Source organism: Psammomys obesus, unplaced genomic scaffold (genome assembly GCF_907164565.1).
Source record: "Psammomys obesus unplaced genomic scaffold, mPsaObe1.curated_primary_1811, whole genome shotgun sequence".
Taxonomy (NCBI): domain Eukaryota; kingdom Metazoa; phylum Chordata; class Mammalia; order Rodentia; family Muridae; genus Psammomys; species Psammomys obesus.
This window is the reverse complement of record NW_026586463.1, coordinates 1,549,104-1,574,091: the sequence shown is the minus strand read 5'-3', so window position 1 is coordinate 1,574,091 and position 24,988 is coordinate 1,549,104. Positions and strand designations below refer to the sequence as shown.

General features: G+C 38.8%; 1 pseudogene; it reads right to left on the bottom strand.

Annotated features, from left to right (window-relative positions):
• Positions 1-14,378: 14,378 nt before the first annotated feature.
• On the bottom strand, positions 14,379-17,895 carry LOC129672445 (protein GOLM2-like; annotated as a pseudogene).
• Between the last annotated feature and the right edge of the window lie 7,093 nt (positions 17,896-24,988).

Genomic DNA, 24,988 nt, shown 5'->3' with positions numbered 1-24,988 from the left:
GCCAAGGGTACAGGCTTTCATCTGCTACCACCTTATTAAGGTTACGCCAAGAGAATTTGAAGCTTCTCCAGTGGCCTTTGTTTTAAAAACCCAGCTGGCTCTCAAGTTTCCTGACTAACCAGGCACACAAACTCCCTAAGAACAATGACAAATAGTTTTCAAGCATAAGGAAACCACAGAAAGAATCTAGATCTTTCCCCATAAAGTGAGGCTTCCTAGAGTGAATTTTGAACTTGTATCTCTGAGTGGTACTATTTTAATGATAACATTAAAATACTGAACTGTAGCCAGAGCACATGCATTGGACTTCAGAGAAAACTGCCAAGGTTCCAAGTTAATAAACTATTGTAGCCATATAAATAGGCTATATAGGCATAATGTAGGCTTCAGAGAAAACCTCAGAGGTGAGTGGGCAGGTAGTTAGTGAAATCTGAGAAGTAAGTGCATTTGTCATGATTATATCTGAACATAAAACTCTGAAATACATACAGATTTCTATGCACCGGTTAGATTGATAGTACGTGTGCATAGATATATACAATGAAATGTAACATGATGTTTTCTCCACCTGATTCCTGTTCTTACGGAACCAATTTTTGTCATAAGCTATCTATCATCTTGTTAATAAGATTGTCTCTAAGAACTTCTTTGTAAGAAGTCTAAGTTAGTTTCCACAATTCTGAGTTCCAAATAAATGTTGTAGTACTTGTAGTTTGCAAATTCCAAGCAAGAGCTGTAGAAAAACTGTTATTTTGACTGTGGAACATCCACAAAAGGAAAAGCAGCGCATTGAAATAGTTCTGCATAAAATGCCGTGCTCTCGGGAACTTGACCTATTTCAACATGGACATGTGTTGCAATTATTACCAACAAAATCAAGTGTCTTCCATTAGTGAAGTCTGTTCTTAAGGAACATACTTTTTTTTTTTTCCTAATTACTATGGCTTTTCTCACACTTGTAACTTCCTGGAATTTTTCCCACAAAGCTTATTAAGTAATTTTGTTTAAAGCTCCTCAGAAACTGGACCTTCCAAATAATAACTTCCTTTTTGTTAATTCCAGGTAAAGTATGTTAAATGATGCCTAAACATTAAGACAACTTTATTAATCTCATGAACTAAGATGGTAGATGGGACTAGGGGAAGGAGTGGGACAAAATTTCCTAGATGAAGTAGAAAAATCTCAGTTTGTTCTCTTCAAGATGCTAACTTTTATATGTTCACAATGTCCCTGATGAATATCTTTATTGTTGTTGGTGGTTTTGTTTTGTTTTGTTTTATTTTTTGTTTTTCAAGACAAGTTTTCCCTGTGTACCCTTAGCTAGCCTGGACTCGCTTTGTACACCAGGCTGGCCTCAGACTCACAGAAATCTGCCTGCCTCTGCCTCTCCGGGTGCTGGGGTTATAGGTGTGTGCCACCACACCTGATAAATATTTGTATCATATAGTTTGTCACAAGCTCTGTGTCAGTGTTCTATCCCCATTCCCTGAGAACCCCGCATTGGAGCTTTAAAGTTTAATATCCCAGCTGCCATTGAAATAGCTCACCTGTGGGCTTTTATTTACAATGGACTGTGGCTAGACATGTGAGTATAAGCAGGGATGAAGGTTTTTACACGGGTTCACATATTAAGAGAGCTATAGGGTCAGGCACCCGTGAGAAGGCAACCAGGGGTGCCATGGGTGGCTAGAAATTTCCTGGCTCAGCTAAAGGCGTAAAAGGTTTGCTATTTTAACACGTAAAATTCGCTTGTAGTGGTTTGCATAAGAACAGCTTCCATAGGTACATAGATTTGAATGCTTGATTGCCAGGGAGAGGCATACCGGGGAAGTGTGGCCTTGTTGGAGAATGTGGTATGGCCTTGTGGGAGGAAGTGTGTCACCGGGGGTGGTCCTTGAGGTTTCAGAAGCTCAAGACAGGCCCAGTTCTGGTCTGTTTCGGCTGCCTGAGGATCTGGATGTAGAACTCTCAGCTACTATGTCTGCCAGGGTGCTGCCATGCTCCCCACCATGATGACAATGGATGAAACCTCTGAAACTATAAGAAAGCACCGATCAAATGCTTTCCAAATGCCAGGGTCATGGTGCCTGTTCACAGCAGTGAACCCCTAGCTATGAGACCCCTGTGAAGGACGAAGAGAACACATGAGTATAAAATACCCTTGCTTCCTCCAGGGCTATGGCTGAATGGCATTGCATAGGTCAGATGCTACATGCTGTCCTTGTCCTACATACTTGCCACTGAGCCACAAGCTACAAGTTAATCTAGTGATATCTAATTTTTGACTGTTTGTTTATTGGCACAAATTCAAGTCTTGAGACATTGGTGGCCCTAGTTCCATATATGCATGATGCCTGACACAATATTATACAATTAATATTTAAAAGAAGTAGGAACAGATCTTTAGGACAGTGGTTCTCAACCCATGGGTCATGACCCCTTTGAGGGCTGAATGACCTTTTCACAGGGGTCACCTAAGGCCATCAGAAAGCACAGATATTTACATTATGATTCTTAACAGAAGCAAAATTACAGTTATAAAGTAGCAAAGAAAGTCATTTTATAGTTGGGGGGGTCACCATAACAGGAGGAACTATATTAAAAGCTCACAGCATTAGGAAGGTTGAGAGGTATTTAAAGGGGCTCAAATTTAGTAATAGGCACTAAAGATGTGATTTTTAAAACTCATTTCATGTTTCACTAATTTAACTGGAAAACACATGTGGAGTCTTTCAAACCCTCAGCGATGCCCCATACTTGAGAGAAAGAAAAAAGAAATCATGTGGCTGCTTTCATGGAGTTCACAACCTGACTATTCCATGTGTTTTATATTTTATTTACACCATTTAAATATTACCTAATAGGACAATTACAATGTCTGTGTTTTTTTATTAAAAATAAAAAAGGCATAGTTTCCAAAGAATTTTTAAAATGTGGCAACTGGTTTTGTTCTCATTCTGGCTATCATGATTGCACATTCTACTCTCATTATGATTTTATTTTTCTTTGACATAATCTAATGGAATCTTGGAGAAAACAAGAGCAACACAATTAGAACCATGCTTGCACCATACCTGCCAAGTCAACAGAAAATGGAAGACTGATTCGGAACTGTAAAAGCTTCCATGCATTTGAATCCAGTGGGGCAGGCTCTGGATGTCAAGTTCACTTGGGGATGAGTCAGAGTGTGTTTTGTCTAATCAAAAGATGCTGTCTAGACTAGGAACAAGGCCAGAGTAGAGATGGACAGAGTAGAAAGCGATAAATCATAGCAGTTAGGAATATTATAAACATTCCTTTAGTGAGTTCTAAGGCAATTTCTAGAGCACGAAAAAAGAAGGAAAACTGGACTTAGATGAGCTTTCCTTAGCCTTATCAACAGGGCATGCTGATAGAAGAGGTTTGGTAATCCTATTCCTTTATTTTCCATAAAATGTTCAATAAGATCATTAATAAATCTGACTCTTACTTACCCTTGCAAAGAGAAAAAAGTAATATCTATATTATGCTATAGTGATATAGTGATATATACCTGTCATATATTAAATATATTATATAATCACAGTGTTAAATAAAGTTTACTGATTATCATTTTATGATTTTCACAAAAGTGCCAAAATTTTCAATTAACTTTGAGAGTTACCAAGTACATCTGAAAACAAATTATAAAACATATCTTATTATGCAGTTTTTCAATATTTTAAGCTATCATGCAATGGAAAAACGTATAATAGCTTAGGGTATTATTTGATGATATTTATCAAAAATATTATAAAATTATTTAAACTCTTAAACATTAAAATCTCAAATTATGAAAACATTTCTCTAACAGAGATCCATAGCCATTGGAACTCATGTAGGCAAGTTTTGTACTTTTCTTTGCTCTTCATTCCAGTGCCTATAGACTAGTTCTTAGACCTTCAATTGTCTGCTCACCTGAGCCCCTCCTCTCATCCGACCTCCATTCCTTTGAGACTTGGTCTGTTGGTGCAGACCAGAGTCTAGGGTCTTTCTAGTTATTCCCCACTGCCTTTCGGCCTTCTCTTTAAGCTCATTTTCACTGTTATGAATTCCTGCTGGCTCTCTACCAGGGACCCACAGCTACTATGCTTGGCCAGGATTCAGGGATCCTGTAGTCAGACATTTGGCTAGGATCCAGAGTGGGCAGAAGCAACTAAAAAAAAAAAAAAAAAAGGAACACCCACCCTACAACAACAGGACAGATAATTATATCAAGAAACACTTCAAAGAGTATAACTCCAGATGTCTAGAGCCCAGCTCACAAGCACAAGCATAAACAATCAACACAATATGCCTCCTCCAGAAGCCAGCAAGCCTATTGTGTTATGACCTGAGAAAAGCAATTTATCCAAAGAATAAGATACGTATTTCAAAACAGCAATTGTGAACATATTGAACGACCTTAGAGAGAATATAAATAATGTTTTAATGAACACCATGAAAATACCAACAGTTGAATAAAACAATGAAAATAACTCAAGACATGAGAGTAGAATTCAGCAACAACAAAATGGAATCACTAAAGAAAACCCAAACTGAAATAAATTTAAAAATTAAAAACTCAGGATTATAAACAAGAACCTGAGCTATAAGCCTTGCCAACAGATTAAAAGACATGGAAGAGAGAATTTCAAGTCTTGGAGACAAAGTAGAAGATATAGTTAGCACAGCAAATAAATAAATAAATAAATAAAATAATAAATGTAAAAGATTCCCAGAACAAAACATTTAAGAAATCTGAAATACTCTGAAAAGACCAGTCCTATGAATAATAAGTTCAAAGAGAAGAAACCTGAATCAAGCACACAGAAAATGTTTGACAAAATCACAGAAAAAAAAATTCCTTACTTAAAAAAAAAGCCTATCAAGATAAAGGAGGCATAACAACAAATATATAAGACTAGAAACTTCTCATATATATAAAAATAAAAAACACCAAGTGTACAGAACAAAGAAGAGATAATAGAAGCTGCAAAGGAAAAGACAAAGTCATATATAAAAACAGGCCTATTACAATAACATCTGTCTTTTCTATGAAAAATTGGAAATCCAGAAGGATCTAAGCAGAGTTGATCTAAAAACTCAAAGTGATCTCAGCTGCCTGACCAAACTACTATACCCAGCAAAACTACCAATCATGATGACAGAGAAAGAAAAACATTTCATGATAAAAAAATAAATAAATAAGCAAATTCTACCAAACCATGTCTACATAAGGCACCAGAAGGTAAACTTCAGTTTAAAAGTAGTTTAATGGGGAGGGACAACATGGAGGCTCCAGGAGAACACTGCGTCTGAGGAGCAGGACAACATTTTCTGTACAGCGACCAAGAGACTGAACTCTGGGCCCTAAAACAACAGCCATCGTGTTTCCCAGGTGAGAGGAAACCCCCACAAGATGGGAATCAGTCAGGTCCATGCTCAGGTCACCAAGCCAGAACCCAGAAGAGATTCTGGGTCCTGCAGGCACTAGGTTGCCAGACCAGAGCCACACGCCTTCGTGTCCTGATCACCTTCCCAGGCTGATCAGTGGGCACAAAAAACACCAGAGACTGAGAGTCACCAGAAAACCCTGCAGGGAAGGAAGGAAACTGGGCTGACTTGGGTCACCCAATCTTTCCCTGGAAAAAGTCTCACAGACCGGCAGGTACGAGCCGCCATCACTGAACTGGGCTCCAGCCGCTAGAACAGACAGTTGCTGCATGCCAGCTTTCTGGCACAGTCAGAGCTGTGTGCCCCAGGGCAACAGAGACTGGGAATCACTGTTGGGAGAAATCCTGACAGGGAACAAAGCAAAGGGGACTGACCTAGGCCACCCATTATATCCTTGGAAAAGGGCCTGCAGACCTGCCCAGGGACCTGCTGTGCACCAGATAACCTGCTGTTACCAGGAGAGTGGTACCCACCCACCACAGATTACCACTTGGGTACTGGGGCACAGAGCCCCAACATCAGACCTACAGAAGCACGGAATCCCCGAGATCAACCCCCAGATACTGCTTCAAGGGGCAACCAGTTACCCCTAACAAAACTGACCAAACCACAGGACACAGCTACAGCAGCAGATCACTAAATTTACAGCAAGAAACCCAGAAGCAGGGCTGCAGTCTTCAGGACTTCTCCAGGTGAGAGGAGAGCCCTCTCATCTAACAAGGACCACAGTTACCACTCAGGTCTCTATGCCTGATGTGAGTAGCAGTAACTCCAGAAAAACACCGGCCATCCAGGGACTATACCCAAAAAGCTGAGAAGGCTTTCTTCAGGAAAAACCATCTTCCTGCCAAGGGGATTCTCTCCACCACAGGATTCCAGGAACCACCAGAAACTAATTCCACACACCTAAGATAGCCCCATGGGAAGAGGCCAGCGTAAAAGCTCAACCAACAGAAGACAGAGCAATATGGCATCTCTAGAACCCAGTTACCCAGGGGCAAGTAGCCCTGGACACCTCAGCATAACTGAAATCCAAGAAGATGACCTAACAACTATGCTCATGAAGATGATAACAGAGGTAAAAAATAAGATACATAAAGACATAGAGGAAGATAAACTCAAACAGAATATTGCCATCCATAAAGAAATATAGGAAGTTGCAGCCAAACAGTTTGTGGCCTTTAGAAAGAAAATGCTTAAAGCACTGAATGAAATAAAAGAAACAGAGGTTGGTTCAAACAAACAGCTGAAAGAAGTGATGGAAAAACAGGAAAATACAGTCAGACAGGTGAAGGAAATCAACAAAATGGCTCAAGATCTGAAGATAGAATTGGAAAAATTAAAGAAAACACAAATGGAGGAAATTGCAGAGAGAAATAACTAAGGGAAGAAAACAGGAACTACAGAGGTTACCATAACCAATAGACTATAAGAGATGGAAGAAAGAATCTCAAGTGTGGAAAATACAGTGGAAGAAATAGATGTATCTGTCAAAGAAAATGTTAAATCTAAAAAATTCCTGACACAGACCATCCAAGAAATTCAAGACAACATAAAAAGACAAAACCTAAGAAAAATAGGAATAGAGGAAAAAGATTCCCTGCTCCAAGGCCCAGAAAATATCTTCAATAAAATCATTGAAGAAAATTTCCCCAACTTAAAGGAGAGGCCAATAAGAATACAAGAGGCCTACAGAACACCCAATAAATTAGACCAGAAAAGAAATACCTCCCACCATATAATAATCAAAACAGTAAGTATACAGAACAAAGAAAAAATACGAAGAGCTGCAAGGGGAAAAGGCCAAGTAACATATAAGGGCAAACCCATTAGAATCACACCTGACTTTTCAACAGAAACTATGAAAGCCAGAGGGTCTGGACAAGTATCATGCAGACCCTGAGAGAACACAGATGTCAGCCCAGGCTACTATACCCAGCAAAACTCTCAGTCCTCATCGATGGAGAAAACAAGATATTCAATGACAAAAACAAATTTCAACAATACCTAAACACAAATCCAGTGTTAGAGAAGACACTAAAAGGGAAAAGACAACCCAAGAAAACTAGCTACTTTCAAGAAAACACAGGAAATAATTAACCTCACTATAGTAAAACAAAAAGCAACGAAACACACAACCTTATGACCACAGCCAACATCAAAATCAAAGGATCTAACAACCACTGGTCATTAAACTTTCTCAACATCAATGGACTCAATTCACTAATAAAAAGACACAGACTAACAGAATGGATGTGTAAATAAAACCCAGCAATCTGTTGCATACAAGAAACACACCTAAGGCACAAAGATAGACATTACCTGAGAGTAAAGGGTTGGAAGACGACTTTCCAAGCAAATGGACCCAAGAAACAAGCAGGAGTAGCCATTCTAATATCTGATGAAATAGATTTTCAACCAAAATTAATAAAAAGAGATGGGGAAGGACACTTCATACTCATCAAGGGAAAATTCCACCAGGAAGACATCGCAATCCTGAACATCTATGCCCAAATACAAGGGCACCCACATTTGTAAAAGAAACATTGATAAAACTTAAACCACACGTAGATCCCCACACATTAATAGTGGGAGACTTCAACACCCCACTCTCAACAAAGGACAGGTCAACAAAACAGAAATTAAACAAAGAAACAATGTCTCTAACAGAGGTCATGAATCAAATGGACCTAACAGACATTTACAGAACTTTACACTTTAAACACAAAAGAATTTACCTTCTTCTCAGCACCTCATGGAACCTTCTCCAAAATAGACCATATAGTTGGTCACGAAGCGAGCCTCAACAGATATAAAAAGACTGAAATAATCCCTTGTATCCTGTCTGATCACCATGGAATAAAGCTGGACCTCAACAACAACAGAAATAGCAAAAAGCCTACAACACACATGGAAACTGAACAACTTGTTACTAAATGACAGCTGGGTCAGGGAAGAAATAGAGAAAGAAATTAAAGTCTTCCTAGAACTCAATGAAAATGAAGACACAACATACCCAAACTTGTGGGACACAATGAAAGCAGTGCTAAGAGGAAAGTTCATAGCACTAAGTGTCTTCAAGAAGAAATTCGAGACAGCTCATTCAAGCAACTTAATGGCCCACTTAAAAACCCTAGAAAAAGAAGAAGCAGACACACCAAAAAGGAGTAGACGGCTGGAAATAATCAAACTCAGGGCTAAAATCAATCAATTAGAAACAAATAAAACAATTCAAAGAATCAATGAAACCAAGAGCTGGTTCTTTGAGAAAATCAATAAGATAGACAAACCCTTAGCCAAGCTAACTTCTAAAAGGCAGAGAGACACCATCCAAATCAACAAAATCAGAAATGAAAAGGGGGTCATAACTACAGACACTGAGGAAATCCAAACAATTATTAGGACTTACTTCAAAAGTCTATATGCCACAAAATTTGAAAATCTAAATGAAATGGATAATTTTCTTGATTGATTCGACTTACCAAAGCTGAATCAGGACCAGGTAAATCAATTAAATAGTCCTATATCCCCCAAGGAAATAGAAGTGGTCATCGAAGGTTTCCCATCCATAAAAAGCCCAGTATCAGGTGGTTTCAGTGCAGAATTCTACCAGACCTTCAAAGAAGAACCAACTCCAATTCTCTTCAAACTATTCCATAAAATAGAAACACAAGGAACAGTACCAAACTCATTCCATGAAGCCACAGTCACCTTGGTACCTAAACCTCACAAAGACCCAACAAAGAAATAGAATTTCAGCCCAATCTCCCTTATGAACATTGATGCAAAAATACTTAACAAAATACTTGCAAACCGAATACAAAAATCACATCAAAGATATCATCCACTGTGACCAAGTAGGCTTCATTCCAGGCATGCAGGGGTGGTTCAATATATGGAAGTCCATGAATGTGATCCACCATATTAACAAACTGACAGAAAAAACCACATGATAATCTCCCTAGATGCTGAAAAAGCATTTGACAAAATCCAACATCCATTCATGTTCTTTAAACATGAATCTCCAATACTTTTATTGGAGAGATCAGGGATACAAGGCACATATGTAAACACAGTAAAGGCGATATACAGCAAGCCTATAGCCAACATCAAACTGAATGGAGAGAAACTTAAAGCAATCCCATTGAAATCAGGGACAAGACAAGACTGCCCACGCTCTCCAAATCTCTTCAACATAGTTCTGGAAGTCCTTGCTAGAGCAATAAGACAGATGAAGCAGATTAAGGGGATACAAATTCGAAAGGAAGAAGTCAAATTGTCACTATTTGCAGATGATATGATAGTATACATGAGTGACCCCAAAAACTCTACCAGGGAACTCCTACAGCTGATAAACACCTTTCAGCAAAGTGGCTGAATACAAAATTAACTCAAAAAAAAAAATCAGTAGCCCTCATGTATACAAAAGACAAAAGTGCTGAAAAAGAAATTAGGGAAACAACACCCTTAACAATAGCCACAAATGACATAAAGTACCTTGGTATAACCGTAACCAAGCAAGTCAAAGACTTGTATGAAAAAAATTTCAAGTCTCTGAAGAAAGAATTAGAAGAAGATATGAGAAGATGAAAAGATCTCCCATGCTCATGGCTTGTCAGGATTAACATAGTAAAAATGGCCATCTTACCAAAAGCAATATAAAGATTCAATGAAATTCCCATCAAATTGCCAACACAATTCTTTGCAGATCTGGAAAGAAAAGTTCTCAACTTCATATGGAATAACAAGAAACCCAGTGGCCAGGCATGGTGGCAAATGCCTTTAATCCCGGCACTCAGGGAGGCTAGAGGCATTCAGATCTCTGTGAGTTCGAGACCAGCCTGGTCTTCAAAGTTTGAGTCTGGGACATCCAGAGCTACACAGAGAAACCGTGTCTCAAACAAATAAACAAACAAAAAACAAAAATAACAACAGCAACAACAACAACAACAACAAAAAAACCCAAACCAACCAACAAAAACCCAAAACAAACAAAACAAACACTTCAGCCTTAAAAAAAAAAAAAAAAAGAAACCCAGAATTGCTAAAACAATCCTCTACAATAAAAGATCTTCAGGAGGTATCTCTCTCCCTGATCTTAAGCTGTACTATACAGCAACAGTTATAAAAACTGCATGGTACTGGCATAGAAACAGAATGGTGGATCAATAGAACCGAACAGAAGATCCAGAAATGAACTCACACACTTATGGACACCTGATCTTTGACAAAGTGGCCAAAACCATACAATGGAGAAAAGACAGCATCTTCAACAAATGGTGCTGGTCTAACTGGACATGTCTACATGTAGAAAAATGCAAATAGATCCATACTTATCACCCTGCACAAAACTAAAGTCCAAGTGGATCAAAGACCTCAACATAAAACCAGACACATTAAATCGGTTAGAAGAAAAAGTGGGGAAGACCCTAGAATTCATTGTTACAGGAGACAACTTCCTGAACATAACACCAACAGCACAGGCTCTAAGAGCAACAATCAATAAATAGGAGCTCATGAAACTGAAAAGCTTCTGTAAAGCAAAGGACACCGTCCTCAAAACAAAACGACTGCCTACAGATTGGGAAAGAATCTTCACCAACCCTTTATCTGATAGAGGGCTGATATCCAGTATATATAAAGAACTAAAGAAGCTGAAAAGCAGCAAACCAAGTAATCCAATTAAAAAATGGGGAACAGAGCTAAACAGAGAACTCTATGTAGAGGAATATCAAATGGCAGAGAAACACTTAAAGAAATGCTCAACTTCTTTAGAAATCAGGGAAATGCAAATCAAAACGACCCTGAGATTTCACCTTACACTCATCAGACCGGCCAAGATGAAAAAAAAAAACTCAAGTGACAACACATGCTGGAGAGGTTGTGGAGAAAGGGGAACCCTCCTCCACTGCTGGTAGGAATGTAAACTTGTACAACCACTCTGGAAATCAATCTGGCGCTTTCTCAGACAACTAGGAATAGCGCTTCCTCAAGATCCAGCCACACCACTCCTAGGCATATATCCAAAAGAGGCTCAAGTACACAAAAAGGACATTTGCTCAACCATGTTTGTGGCAGCTTTATTTGTAATAGCCAGAAGCTGGAAACAGCCCAGATGCCCCTCAACTGAAGAATGGATGCAGAAATTGTGGTACATCTACACAATGGAGTATTACTCTGCAATGAAAAATAAGGAAATCATGAAATTTTCAGGTAAATGGTGGGATCTGGAGGAAAGGATCATCCTGAGTGAGCTGTCCCAGAAGCAGAAAGACACACACGGTATATACTCACTCATATAGACATATAACATAAGATGTACCTACTAAAATCTGCATATCTAAAGAAAGTAATTAAGAGAGAAGATCTTGACTAAAATGCTCAATCCCCATCCCAAAAGGCAAAGAGGTTGGACATCAGAAGAAGAAAACAGGAAACAACCTAGAAACCTGCCACAGAGGGCCCCTGAAAGGCTCTGCCCTGCAGACTATCAAAGCAGATGCTGAGACTTATGGCCAACTGTTGGGCAGAGTGCATGGAATCTTATGTAAGAAGTGGGAAATAGTAAGAGCTGGAGAGGACAGGAACTCCACAAGGAAAGCAACAGAACCAGAACATTTGAACACAGGGGTCTTCCCAGAGACTTATACTCTAATCAAGTACCATTCATGGAGATAACCTAGAACCCCTGCACAGATGTAGCCCATGGCAGTTTAGTGTCCAAGTGGGTTACATAGTAATGGAAAGAGGGACTGCCTCTGACATAATCTGATTGGCCTGCTCTTTGATCACCTCCCCCTGAGGGGGGAGCAGCCTTACCAGGCCACAGAAGAGGGCAATGCAGCCACTCCTGATGTGATCTGATAGACTAAGATCAGAAGGAAGGAGAGGAGGACCTCCTTTATCAGTGGACTTGGTGAGGGGCATGCATGAAGAAGAGGGAGGGAGGATGGGACTGGGAGGGAAGGAGGGAGGGCCTTATGGGGGGATGCAAAGTGAATAAAGTGTAATTAACAAAATAAAAGAAAAAACAAAACAAAATAAAAAAGTAGTTTAACAGTTTAGAGTGTACAAGGAATAAATAATCCCAGAAGAGGTCATCAAAGGCAGTATGTGGGGGCAGGACACACCTCAACAACAAAGTAACAATTTTTAATAAAAATTACTCAATAAGAACTCTCAGTCTTAATGTTCTTAATCACCCCTCTCCCCACCACAAAAGACACAGACAAACACATTGGATTATGTCTTAATTACTGTTCTATTGTTATATGGAGACACTATGACCAAGCAATTTATAAAAGGAAGCATTTAATGTGGACCTTGCTTGGAGTTTCAGAGGGTTTGTTCAGGATCTGATGGTGGGGAACAGGACAGCAAGCAGGCAGGCATGGTGCTGGAGAAGTAGATGAGACCTCACATGACCTGCAGGGAGAGAGAGACAGAGACAGAGACAGACTGACTTACTGAGTTTGATATGAACTTTTGAAAACTCAAAGCCCGTCATCCCCAGTAGCATACCTTCTCTAGCAAGGCCACACTTCCTCTAACATGACCATGTCTTCCAATCCTCCCAAATAGTTCCTGTAACTGGGGATTAAGCATTCAAACATATAGGCCTTTAGGGACTATTCTCATCTTCATCACCACAGTTTAGAAAACAAGATCCATTTTTCTGCTGTATCCAAGGAACACACTTCACTATCAAGAACAGATATCACAAGGGTATTTCAAGCAAATGGACCCCCCCAAAAGCTAGGATAGCTATTTTAATAAATGACAAATATATGGCAAACAAAACAAATCAAAATAGACAGGGAAGATGCTTCAGATTCATTATAGAAAAAGATCACCAAGAAGACATTGCAAATCCAAGCATTTATGCACAAACACAGGGGCATCTAAGTTCATGAAAGAAACATTACTGCAGCTAAAATCACATATTGACCTCACACAATGATAGGAGTAATTTTAATATGCCACTATCACTAATAGAAATGTCATCCAGACAAAAAACTAAACAGAGAAATGATGAGTTAATTGTCATAAATCAAATAGATATAACAGAACATTCCAATCAAACACTAAAAAATATATACTTTCTTCTCAGTAGTTCATAGGATTTTGAACTATAAAGACATTCAAAATTTACTACATATTAAGACACAAATAAAGTTTTAACAGATATAGTAAATATGAAAATGAACCAACCAACAAACAATCACCCTCCATCCCTTTTGAATACCATGGGTAAAACTGAATATCAACCACATAGAAATAGTAGAAACTATACAAACTGATATAAGACAAACAACTCAATAATAAATGTAAAATGGATCAAGACAGAAATCTAGAAGGATATTAAAAACTTTTTAGAACTGAATGAAAATGAAAACACAGCATAGACAACACTATAGGACCCATGAAGCCAATTCTTACAGGCAAGTTAACAGCATTAAGTGGTTACATTTAAAGAACAGAGAGAGATCTCGTTAATAGCTATTGGTGCACTTGTAAACATAGAAAAATAAAGAAAAAATACCCAAAAAGAGAAAGTAGGAAGAAGTAATCAAACTGAAGATCAACATCAATGGAATAGAATTAAACAAACTAAAATCTATACAAAGAATCAATAAAATTAATACTTGGTGCTTTGAAAAAAAATTGCAAGAGAGACAAACCTTTAAGAAAATTAAATAAGAAACAATGAAAATCCAAATTAGTAAAATGAAATATGAAAAGGAGACATTAAAACAGGCACTGAAGGAATTTAGAAAACTATAGACATTCTTTAAAAATCTGAATTCCTTCATTAAAATTTCCTTAAATCTATCTCAATGTATCTTTACAACTGATATAACTGATCTTTACAACAAAAGTCAAAATTGAGAAGTAGAGATGATTTGCTGCACAGCACCTGGGTTTCCGGCATCCTTTAGACTTAAAGGACATCATTGAAACGCTGTTTGCCATAGTCTGCAGGATCCATCTGAAGCTCTCGTTCTTCAGCATTTTGCTTCAATTTGTGGAAATCATTGACTCTGTCCTTGGTGGCCTGCTTTAGTGTGTCTGTTTGAATTCTGGGTTTCCGCTCCAGGTTTGAGCCTGGAATTAAGTGCTGAAGAGGATTTGAAGGGTCCTGTTTTGAGGTGCCAGGATTTTCCTTCTGATTTAGAGGTGAGCCTGCAGCAGCCGTGTTTGGTGAGAGAGGCTGTCCAGTTGGGAGATGGGAGATTGTCTGATGACTTTCATGTGGAGGAACTAACACAGGGGGCTTCTTTAAAGCAGCAGGAGCATCATCTGCTTTTGCTAGGTCATTCTCTGCTACTTCAGGCATCCCTGCATCACCAACTCGTTGGACTTGCTCTTTCCATGTGCAATATGATTGCTTGAGGGTTCCTCATTCTTATTTGCATCATTTTCAGCAACACTTGGAATATTTTTAGGTGCTATATGATCCTTTATACCCAATTCTTTTCCATCATTTGATTGAATCTTGTGGGTCTCCTTTTGTTCCTGCAAAAACTGATCTGCTAATTTTTTTAATATTTTCTTCATGTTGTGCTCTTAATCCCTTGATCTGCTGTCCACACTGAAAACTTGCATCTCACCCACAAAGGTAATGTTGAGGAACCAGAAACAGATGGGTGGGTCCCTGGACTCCCTGACCAGCCATCTGGCCTAATTAGCAAGTTCCAGGCCCCAAAAGGGACAGTTCCTGAGGAACTGTATGCTGAGTCTACAGGTGCCTAGTGATGCTTGATGCTTGATCCTGGATAGCTGTACAGACAAAATACAAAGAGGCCTGCATACATGTCAGGAAACCCTCACTATTGTACGGGAGCTATCCTTACACAGCAAAACGTCAGTTAGTAACCTAGACGTTTTATAAACTGAGGAATCTTGGACCAGTTGATACTATTCCTGACTGTATTAACATTTAGTGCTATAATTACCATGTGGATCTCTTTAAATTGTGATGTTCCGCAGCGTGTAGTAGACATGCTGTTTTATTTTGTTTACAGTGTTCCACTTCTGCCTTAAGATTTAGGGGGAGTTGTTCATTTTTTGTTTTGTTTTAATGTTTTTGCCCTGAATTAAGCATTAATTTGATGGGAACTCCGATTTTAAAAATTGTCACTTACTGGGTTCTAATAAATTAAAAAGTTAAAACTTGAAAAAAAAATCTGAATTCCAGTAAACTGGAAAACATAAAAGAAAGGACATATTTCTTGATATATATGACATACCAAAGTTAAATTAAGATGAAAAAAAACAATTTAAACAGGCCCATTACTGTAGTGAAATAGAAGCAGTAATTTAAAATCTCCCAAGTAAGTAAACAAACAAGCAAAACTGAGGGCCAGATAGATTAAGTACAGAATTTTACCAGACATTCAAAGAAGAACCAAAGCCAATATTTTTGAAATTATTTCACAAAACAGAAGCAGAAGGAATATTTTTCTAATTACTGCTTCTTTTATAAAGCCACTATTACACTTATGGCAAAACTACACAAAGTCTCAACAAAAAAGGCGAGGAAAAAGAAATTTATAGACCAATATCCCGTATGAACATAGACAACATTTTGACTAAAATATTTGCAAGCCAAATTTAAGAACACATCAAATGGATTATCTGCCATCAAGTTGGCATCATTTCAGAGACACAATACTTTAACAGACATAAATCAAAAAATGTAATCCACTACATAGACTAATGGCAAAGACCACATGATTATCTAATTAGACCCTTGACAAAACAAACAAACACACAAACAAACACAAGGCCAAATGGAGTCACAGCAGAATTCTACCATACATTTAAAGAAAATCTACAGCTAAGTAATCCTTCTTAAATAATTCAAAAACAGAAGCAAACAAAATGCTCCCAAACTCCATCTACAAAGCCAGGCTCATTCTAATATACAAACCAGGAAAATACATAATAGAAAATAAAATTATACGCCAATATCTCTCAAAATGCTCAATAAAATACTTGCAAACAATGCAGATATATGTAAAAAAAATATTATCTACCATTACCAAGTTGGCTCTATCAAAAATGCAGTGACAGTTCAACATATACAAGTCAATAAATGTAATAAACCACACAAATGGACTTTCAGAAAAAAAGACATATGATCATTTTAATAGATGCAGAGAAGGCCTTTGACAAAATCCTACATGACTTCATGATGAAAGTACTAGTGAAATGTGGGGCTAGAGAAAGCATATCTCAACACACAAAAAAGCCGTTTACAGGAACCCCACAGCCAACCTCATCATAGATGGAGAAAAGCATGCAGCAATCTCCAATGAAGTGTTCCTGAGCATATCAGTGATACTTCAGGTCAGGTTCCATTCCCAGAAGTCTTTGGCCAACACAAAAGTGGATGTCCTGTTTTCTTTGTGTGTGGTTTTTGTTTTGTTATTTTTTGGTCCTATTGGTTATTTGTTTGTTTTTGAGAGAAGAGACAAAACATGGATAGAGAAATGAAGAAGATTTAGGAGTTGTTGGAGGAGGGAAAATAATATATTAAAATATATTGTATAAAAATGTTTTAATTAAAATTTTTCTCAAATTACTTGTGGTAGTGGTTGCACACAATTCTAAGTATACTAAAGTTATTAGATTCTATATTTGAGGTGCAGAAATTAAATTTCAATGGTAGTTATAAATAAGAAATCCACATATACTTCTGCTCAAAATTATGAATGTTTATGTCAGTCAATAACTTACATATGTTCATCATGAGTTGAATAGGATATAAACATTTGTGATTTTTAAATGTCCATCAGTGGAGACTATTTTTATAATGAAATATAACACTTCTCTGAATAGTGGAGTGGATCTTTCTCTGTTTGTGCAGAAATATCTCCAACTCTGCCAAGTAAGAAAAGCAAGCCATTGAAGAAAATGTACAGTGTTATCATAATTGTGAGCAAGCCATATGTTCATAGTCACACACGTGTAAGTGCCCTGAGAAGGGCTCCTGAGTGTGTATCAGACTACTAAAAGAGCTTTTGTCCAGAATATAGAGGTCATTTGGTGAATGAGACAAAAAAAAAAAAAAAACCTGGAAAAGATGAATAGGGAGCCCTTAAATTTCATTTTGTAAACACCTAGATTATGCATAAAATAAAACAAAGAAGGAGCTAAATAAGACGATGTAACGCATACTGTTAACTATGGCCATGTACCTCACGGAGCCAAACACACCACAGCATTAGTGCAGGACAAATGTTACTTTAGGCAATATTTTTCAGGAAAGAAGGAAGGTCTTGGTAGATGTCTGGTGCAAGCCCAGGCATTTTGAATTGCTATTCCATTTTTTTTCCTGCTTGGAATACTTCCCTGCAAATCTCTGACTCTGCTTCCCTTAGATTTTTGCTCAGTAATTGCTTCCTGAGCACTTCCTACCTACGTACCTTGTGGCATTTTACTACTTCATCAATACCCCTCATGCAACATTTCCGCCTAATCTTTTGGTCAAACAAGTTAACCGTCAGACAACCTGCAGCATGCTCTTACGGGCTTATCTGATACCATTCTTTTCCTCACTAAGAGAACTCTATGAAGCTATGATCATCTGTCAAATGCTTCACAGCCATAACTATGAACAAATACTAACAGTTGGCATGGTACACCCTTTAAAGAAGCACATACAAATTTTAAAACAGAAGCAATGAAAAAGATTTAGCTCTGACTTCTTATTATTCAGTCTTTTCCAATGGATGATCAAGTGGTTAAAAACCTTCACAAGCACAAGATATCAGAATTTTCATCAGTTGTCTAGAACCATTTACCCCAATTCCTTTGCCACTCAACCTACAGAGCTATGAAGAAGGAGGAGGAGGAGGAGGAGGAGGAGAAGAAGAAGAAAAACAAAAAGAAGAAAAGAAAAATGCAGGAAGAAAAAGAAGCATGACTATAGAAACACCATTCTTCTCCACCTGCTTCTAGTCCAACTAAGCCAATAGTTACCACAAATAAATTAGAAATGTAATTGAAAATAGGAGAGTTCAAGGCTTTTGAAACTTAATTTTAGATCATTAGAGCATTATCTCCCATCTGAGTTTGAGCCTGAGGTCAAAATAACTTTACCTCTATACTAACCTGGATTTCCACATCCATTAATATGTCTTTTTTGGACAGAGTTGCCTTGTATAAATATACATTTCTGTTTCTCTCATTATTTCTGGTTATGTCTGAACATAAAAATGCTATCTTCAACATATAACTCCAACAACCCCAAATATGACACACCAGTGGCTTTCCAGATTTTTTTTCCATGTAAGCAAATGAAGGTCGAAGACAGAAAATGTTAGTCTTTTTAGAAGCATATGTTTTGTTTTATGCTATTTTGTTTTGTGGCTTTAAATTTATAATTAGACTTAGTCACTTGGGCTCAGTTTAGGTGACCTCAATTTGATTGACAACACCTAAAGAATCACAATCTGGAGCCAGTTGAACATTTGCTTTCTGTTCTCCAACAGGTGTGAACAGAGTTTTGACTTTGGAACTGTTAGTGTCACAGAGTGTCTTCACAGCCTGTTTGAACTGCTCTTTGTTAGACTTAACACGCACTGTCATCAGTTTGTTGTTTTCTATCTTCTGGCAGACTCTGGGTTAAAAGGAAAAGAGAGAAGACATAGTGGTCAAATTTGTTTCCACTGATGGGGGATTTTCCCAAGAATGTGAGCAGCCTTGAGAGCTTCAGTGTCCAGTGTCAGGGTCAATAGAGGTAGATAACAGGAAGGCCTTCATCTGTCGTTCACCTTTCAGAACTGCCTTCTTCACATTTAGATCCTTTATTTTGTCTTGGAGAAGGGATTGAAGGAAGCAGGGACTTCTTCAATTTTGGGACCATCTTGGTGCAAAACTACATTTAAGAAAACTTTCATCCAGGACTTTGTAGCCAGTTCTGAAGATACCTGATAAAACAGGATCATATGAAAGGGGAGGAGGTCCTCCCCAATCAGTGGACTTGGAAAGGAGCAGGGAGGAGATGAGAGAGGGAGGGTTTGGAAGGGAATGAGGGAGCAGATACAGCTGGGATACAGAGTTAATAAAATGTAACTAATAATAAAAAATAAAATAAAAAATTAAAAAAAGAAAACTTTCATCCTTTGCTCACTTGAGGACTGTCTGAATACATCCTATAGAACTAGTTCTGGGATGTCAAAGACAGATGGAAGAAAAGGTTAAAGAGGATTGACAACAAAAACAGCTAAAGAAAAGAGTGCCTTCAGGTGAGTTGTGAACTCTCCTTTGATTAAAGGCTGAAAAAACTTCCCCCAAAGAGCCACAAAGAGTTTCTAATAATAGAACATAGAAGCAATGAGTTCTGAAACATGTACCGTTGTGATCATTTGCATATTTTTAAACACCATTTTAACATACACTCATTTAGGTATTCTAAAGTGGATGGAACTGTATTTTGTCATTTTAAAAAAAGTCTCCAAAGAGACTGTTCCATTAGAAAACCATTCTCAGTTTAGAGCTCCAAGCACTTCAAATCTCAATGTCTTCTCTGCTGCCACTTCAGCAGGAAAGACTTGGGTAAGACCAAAACTGGCCCTTCTTGGGGAAATGGAAGCTTCTCACAGTTCAAAAAGCCCCACCAAGGACTGGGGCTGGCTTCACACAGCGTGCTTCAAGCCACAGTACAAAACATTGTGTTCCATAAACACTTCTAGAACAGCTTGGAAGTACTAAAGGTGCTCTGCCAATCAGATTTTGGGTAAGCTGAACACGCCTCACCCATCATAACAGAATCCATGTTGCCTGAAGGTCCAGCTAATAAAATGACAGTTATGTTTCTAAACTGTTGAGTAATGAGCAAGCGCTCTGAATTCACCATGCAATGACTTACGACCAACAGGTTTTGGAAACAAGATTGGCTAGGCTCTACCTGGGTAGACATACTTTTCTGAGCTGTCGTCTGATTGCTCAGGTGTCTTGAACTGTGTCCTGGTGAGATGAAGGTAGGGCAACTCAAATAGGCATGATCAGAAAAGGAGCCATTTTGATCAACTGTTTCTTCAAGTCAAGCAACTGGGTCGAGTTTGGAGAGAATGACTGTTGTTTGAGCTGGTCTGTCATTTGGGTTTTATAAAACTTTCAAAACAACGAACAAGAAATTAGTGTTTTTCTTTCATCTTTGCCTCATCCCATTACCTTTGTTATTGGCTTTCCCTGTGTCAGCTGAATGGGAGCTATACACTGTCTGTGACCCAGAACCCAAGAAACACATTTTACTCACAGTACAGAAATAATTGCTTAAATAAAGCAATGATGCAAGCAAATAAAGATGAAATGGTGAGATGGACACCACCTATGGCCATATAAAGGTTATTTATTACTTCTATTACTGTGTGGTATGTGCTGCACGCCTTGGTCCAAGGCCTCCAGGATAATTAAAATTCAATGACTACACAAGTGTCTCATGAAATGTGTTAATGAGATTGTTTTGTGATATGCAAAAATGTCCTGACATGGTTTTTAAATGCATGCTGCACACCCCCAGCCAATTACACAAAACACAGCTATGTCTCTTTGTCTATCACTAGCAGCTGAGTAGACAGCAATAGACTGAACCGCATAATTGCCGCTTAATTTTCATGTCTGATGCTATAGTGATGTCGTGAGGCATTACAGCAGCAGGAGTGAATGTTTGTTTTCCATGTGACTTTCTTTCTTCAGCCTCTTTGTGCGTGAAGTACACTCCTTTGGTTTCCTAAGCAAAATGAGCATGTGGAGGCACAGACACAGCCCTCTGCTTGTTTTCCTATCTGCCGAAGATTTTGTGGGGTTGGAGTGTGGGAAACTACTGGCGTACTTCCAAAGCATGGACAAATTGGGCTGTACTTTTATTAATGTGAAACTGAAAGCATTACTAAAATATTAAAAAGGATGTCACTTGAGTCTTTTCACGCTTTGGGTTAGTCTTCTAGGGCTACTGCTAGCACCACAAGCTACTCTGTAGGTTAAACACATCGTGAACTGTTCCAGAAATCCAAGATGAAGGTTTCCATAATGTAGGCTCCTTCTGAAGGCTGTGGGGATCCTCTTTTCCATGTCACACACCTACCTTTCTCTGTGTAGACCAATTTCCCCTCTTTGAGATCATATTGGATCCTAAGACCTTCTTGTTTTAGTACGGCCTCAAATGAAATAATCACATCTGTACTGAATCTATTTCTAGGTAAGAATCCATCCATTATAAGATCCGAAGGACTTGAATTTGAACCTATAAATTTTAGAAGGATGCAACTCAACCCATTACAAGCTTCAGATAAATCATAGTCTATGATCCTCAATAAATGTACAAAATTATAAGCTCAAAATAATAACGGAGTTGTTTCTCAAGATCAGCATGACATCTGCATTTTAGCTCCAAGGAAATCACTCCATAGCACACTTGTATCTCACTTTGCCAAGCAGAAGGAGATGAAGCTGTAACTAAGAGATAGACACCCACTCTCTGCTGAACTTCGACCCAGTCATTCTTAGTATAACATGTATATACATTCTTGGTGACACAAGTCATTACTTCTTTCATTGATTATGTTAAATCTGAAAACAAACAAGCCATGAGCGAGCACATGGGCTTACTGACAGAGTGAGAGCCTTTACTGGGTCCAGACACGTTCAATCATAAGCTACATATTTTACCAAGTCCAAGGGACTTTTAAGTTTGCTAATTCTTGGAGGAAAATCAGCTCAGTGCTTATGAACTATCTTCTTGAATTGAAAAGTATTATGACAGGATGATGAGGAGTAGTGAGTTGTTGACTGTCATGCACGAAGGTGAGGTTGGTCACAACTGTATATTACTATAAGTTACATGGACTAGAGATATGGTGAGAGGAAATGCATATATTTGAAGTATAGATTAAAGGTTTGGCCTAGGGAGTGAAAGATGGGTCTGGAAAGCCTGACAGTAACAGCAGGTGGGTTGCTAAACCTCTGAGACTCTGAAGAGATTCAACTTGAGGTCACAAGGGCCTGTCATAGACACTGGCCTTGAGGGTACAAAGACAGATGGATAGTAGAAACACAGGCAAACAGGTAGGTGAGAAGCCAAACGCATGCCTTGTGGGATTTCTTTCACAAATATTTTACAAACTCCCCTGGCCACCTCACCTTTTCACTCCTCCATGTGTTAGCCATCTGCACTGGGGGAGTGCTGGCCTTTGGCATGGCACTGTTCATGTCCAGACTCCTGCCTCCTATTGGTTCTTCTCTTAACATGCTTACTTTGTGCTTCAGGGAAGGAATGGTGATCTGAATAGGCAAATGCCATAGAATGGTTGGGCTAACTGTCTGGGGGAAGTGGGTAGACAAGAGAAGAGGGATAAAGCTTTGCCATGAGAGAGATACATGCGTGGTCCATGGAATACAGCAAGGCTGTACCCTAGGCCCTGACTCTCTACCCGCACTCATCATCGAAGTAATTTCATCTAGTTCCTCTTCCAAAATCATTCATACTAATCACTCCTCATGACTCTTGGAAAGCCCAGCTTTGCCCCCTGAATTCTACATTTGGGTTTCCAACCACCTTTCAGGGCTCACTACGTATGCCTTCAGCAGAACAGACTTCAAAAACTGGTAGGGTCAAATAAATCCTACCATTTCCACACTAAGAATCTCCATTGCTCTCTACAATATTTAGAAAGACTCAGACTCCTGTATTATGGCCTTTAAGACTTTGTAGAGTCTTTTTTTCCAGTCTGACTTCTGCTTGCCAGTTCAGTATAGTCCAGACACGCTATTTGGCCATATATTTGTTTGCTTGTTGGTTGAGCAAGGCAAGAAAAAGGCCATTTTCTCTCCATGAACTTGCAGTTAAATTACTTGCACAATCATCTAGAGATCTTCCCTTGGCTGCCTTCTCCTCATCCTTCCAGATAAATAGGTCATATTGACATCTCAGCAGACTTTCCTCAATACACAATCCAAAGAGGCAAAGTGGCCCCTATCTGCCTCTCTGGACAGCTTTCACGCAACACGAATGGGTTTGTTTTATACTATGTAGGCTTCTGAAGGTATTTGGTCTATTTGTGGAGATCTATGCTGCCTATGCCTAATGGTTTGGGGTTTTTTTATGTTTTTTTTTTCCTTGAAAAGAAGCATAAGTCAAAGAGAATGGATATGGGTTGGGGAGACGACTGCTTTTTTGCTTTTATTGTGCTCAGCATAATATTTCTCGTACTGAGATAATGCCAGTCAACAGAAGAGAGACTCAATAAACACTAATCAAATGAATTAGTTAGCCTAGGGAAAGAATTCTCTATTTCTTCCTATATCCACACTTTCTCTTTTGTATTCCCTCCTCATCTTTACTTGTCAAAATAGTAGGAACAACTTCCCTAAGGTTTCCTCAGTCTAGTCTCAACACAGCAGGAAGAGTGGACCAATTAGAATGGAAATAAGTCTGCCTCCTTCTTCTCAATGTCCTCAATGGATGTGTCAGGGTCCTGGCCACATCCATCCTTCCTTGCTACATCCCTGGCATCTTCACCATCAGTCTCCCTTTCTCACGGTACCCCATCCACACTGGTGCTATCGGTGTTTCCTAGGGATGCCAAATGTGTTCAGGCCTGAGAAGCTTCGCATTTACTACTCCTTTATTCGCTCACGTTATCTGCAGCATCACTTCAGCAGAGGATGGTCAGGAAGCATGTAATATAAACACTCAGTATAAGCCTGGAGCCTTGAGAAAACAGGGTCAGATGACAGGCAAGCGCCTGCATGCTTCAGCTCCCATTGTCATCTGCTGAGCATCAGTGTTTACGATACTCCAAATTTCCAGCCATGGCTTCAGTCTACTCAGGATTTTGACAAGATCCCGAGGAGAATCCCTTCAAATCATTAAACTGGTTTGTATTGATGTCATCAGTCATTTAAAGGAAACACGTTTGTCAAGCTCACAGTTTTGCTGCCTGAAAATCAAAGACCAATAGACCCCTTGCATTTGACTTTATGTGAAGTTAACATGGATGATAGCGTGTCATGGGAAAGACAAAAGGAAGAGAGCACAAGCAGATGGTGAAATAGGAACCTCTCCAACTTTGTTGGCTCAAGGCATACGCTTTATGATATCGTTTAACCTTAATAAACTAAACAAGTGCATTTGAGGGGACACAAACATTCCGTTCACATCACGCTAGTCTTTCATGAAGCAGGACCTCAGGAAAGGATTACAAATCTATGCTTTTCTGCAAGTGTAGGCATGGAACAAGAGGAAGACATGAAGACAAAAAGAAAGGAAGACACTGATGGAAAAGAGCAAACTTGGAGGGCTTACACCACCTAATGTTTTATAAGACGACAGATGAAGACTTTGGCACTGGTGAAAGATAAGATCGGGAGGCCACAAGGAGGTCTCCCCAGATGGCGAAGGAGCAAAGGAACTCAGTGGAGACAGGAAATTTTTCAGTAAGTGAACATCTACAGTGGGCATTTGTGTACACAAATACAAACCCATAGACTGGGCATGGTGGCTCATGCCTGAAATCTCAGTTCT